This window comes from Carlito syrichta, unplaced genomic scaffold (genome assembly GCF_000164805.1).
Source record: "Carlito syrichta isolate Samal-C Ts95f unplaced genomic scaffold, Tarsius_syrichta-2.0.1 Scaffold305734, whole genome shotgun sequence".
In the NCBI taxonomy this organism is placed as follows: Eukaryota; Metazoa; Chordata; class Mammalia; order Primates; family Tarsiidae; genus Carlito; species Carlito syrichta.
In genome coordinates, this window is record NW_007249830.1 from 50,289 (window position 1) to 53,307 (window position 3,019).

Below are 3,019 nucleotides of genomic sequence, written 5' to 3' on the forward strand. Positions count from 1 at the left end.
TCGGCGGCTCAGCCTTTAATCCCAGCATTTTGGGAGGCTAAGACGAGGGGATTGCTTGAGCCCAGGGGCTTGAGACCAGCCTGGGCAACTTCATGAGACCTTGTCTCTACAATAAATCAAAAAATAAGCCGGGTATGGTAGCACGCACCTGTAGTTCCAGCTGCTTGCAAGACTGAGGTGGAAGGATCGCCTAAGCTCAGCAGGTCGAGGCTGCGGTGGTCATGAGCATGCCACTGCACTCCAGCCTGAGCGACAGAGTGAAACTCCAACTCAAAAAAAAAAAAGAATGCTTGACCTGAGGGCAGGAATTACAGGAAGTACTTGCTCTTACACAAGGAATGACAAACTGGAGGCCTTAGAGGCCTTCCTAGAACTGGGGCTCATCAGAAGTCAACATGGCGGGTTAGCATCCAAGATGGAGTTGCTTTGGCCTCCACACCGCTTGATAGGGCTGCTGTGAGGTTTAAACAAGTTACTGCACGTGAAGTGTCTAAACAGAGCCTGGTTACAGAGAGAGTGCTATGTAAATATATGCTATCATTATTATTAATATATATTTTTTTCAAGTTGGAGTCTCACTCTGTTGCCCAGGCTGGAAAGCAGTGGCATGCTCATGGCCACTGCAGCCTCCTCCTGCTGGGCTCAGGTGATCCTTCTGCCTCAGCCTTCCAAGTAGCTGGAACTACAGGCACATGCCACTATTCTCGGATAATTTCTTGATTTATTGTAGAGATGAGGTCTCGCCAAGTTGCTCAGGCTAGTCTCGAACCTGTGAGCACAGGCAATCCTCTCACCTTGTCTTCCCAAAGTGCTGGGATTATAGGCATGAGCCACCGCGCCTGGCCTACTATTGCGCTTATTTTTATTTTGATTATTGAGTCGGACCTTTCAGGGCTAATATGGTCCCTAGCTGAATTTCCTATGGAGTTTCTGATCTGCCAGAATCTCAACATGAACATGGCTGTGGTTTGTTGTGGTGTGTACACTGGCCTGACTCTGCACAATCTTTTTTTTTTTTTTTTGAGTTGGAGTCTCACTCTGTCATCCAGACTGGAGTGCAGTGGTCGCTCCCGGCCACCGCAGCCTCGACCTGCTGGTCTCCGGTGATCCCTCTGCCTCAGCCTTCCAAGTAGCTGGAACTACAGGCACGCACTACCACGCCTGGCTAATTTTTGATTTATTGTAGAGATGAGGTCTCACCAAGTTGCCCAGGCGGGCCTCGAACCCGCGGGCTCAGGCAATCCACTCACCTCAGCCTCCCAAAGGCGCGGGATTACAGGCTGAGCCACCGAGCCCGGCTTCTGCACGATCTTTTGGGCTCTGGTGTCTGTGGTCACTTGACCGACGCCATCGCTCAGCTCTCCAATTCCAAGTTCCTGGGAGAACCGAGCTGACTGGCCCAGTCAGGGTCAGACATCCACCTTCTCTTCCCATCAGCTGTTCTGGAGAGATAGTTAGCTCTGGGCAGGCAGCATCCTGGCGGATCCACCCCAGCCGTTACAGAGGCGCCATTAGAATGGCAGAAGAGCTGTGAACAGTGGTCTGGGGCTCTTTCTGTCAACCCAAGGGTGGCTCAGCCTGTAATCCCAGCACTTTGGGAGACCGAGGTGAGTGAATTGCCTGAGCCCGCAGGTTCGAGACCAGCCTGGGCAACTTGGCGAGACTTCGTCTGTACAATAAATAAGAAAATTAGCCAGGCGTGGTAGCATGTGCCTATAGTTCTGGCTACTTGGAAGACTGAGGAGGAAGGATCGCTGGAGCCTGGCACACTGAGGTGGCCATGGGTGTGCCCCTGCACTCCAGCCTGGGAGACAGAGTGAGACACCAACTAGAAAAAAAAATTTTGAAGTAGTTGTCAGTATTAAAAATTGGGGTCTTCAGCCGGGCTCGGTGGCTCAGCCTGTCATCCCGCGCCTTTGGGAGGCTGAGGTTAGTGGATTGCCTGAGGCCGTGGGTTCGAGACCCGTCTGGGCAGCGAGACCTCATCTCTACAATAAATCAAAAATTAGCCGGGTGTGGTGGCACGCGCCTGTAGTTCCAGCTACTCGGAAGGCTGAGGCGGAAGGATCGCTGGAGCCCAGCAGGTCGAGGCTGCGGTGGCCGGGAGCGGCCACTGCACTCCAGTCTGGGCAACAGAGTGAGACTCCAACTCAAAAAAAAAACAAAACTGGGGTCTTCTTATCAAAATCGAGATTCCTGCCTTCTCTTGGGAGAGCTCTGGGACACCAGGCATGGTGACGCCCGGGAGGTGGCTGTCCCCTCCTCCTGTGCATAAGCCCTGTCTCCCCCCACTCCGTGTCCTCCTTAACCCTGAGGACTCTATTACGTCTCAGTTGTCGCTGCACACACATCCTGCCTGTTTCTCCCATCTTCACCCCCTATCTGGCCCCCTGGGAACTGGGGCTTGCACCTCACTCTATAACCTGGCACTTTTCCAGGGGATGGGAACTGTGTGAATAAAAAGAAAAGGCATACAGCTCTTCTCAATTTTGAGGTATGAATATGAGTCCAGTTCTGTGCTAAATAGTCCACAAATAATATCTCTCTGAAATCCTGGAGCTGGGCTCGGTGGCTCAGCCTGTAATCCCGTGCCTTGGGAGGCTGAGGTGAGTGGATTGCCTGAGCCCGTGGGTTTGAGACCCGCCTGGGCAACTTGGTGAGACCTCATCTCTACAATAAATCAAAAAATTAGCTGGGCGTGGTAGTGCACACCTGTAATTCCAGCTACTTGGAAAGCAGAGGTGGAAGGATTGCCGGACCCCAGCAGGTCAAGGCTGCGGTGGCCGGGAACGGCCACTGCCCTCCAGTCTGGGTGACAGAGTGAGACGCCAACTCAAAAAAAAAAAAAAAGAAATCCTGGGATTTAGGTTTATTCTTTTTGCCCTTCTACGAAACGGAGGCTCAGAGAATTAAGTGACTTGCTCTAGATAAATATGGGTCATCTGACTTTAAAAATAGCTTCAAACAAGTTGGGCTTGGTGGCTCAGCCTGTAATCCCGCGCCTTTGGGAGGCTGAGGT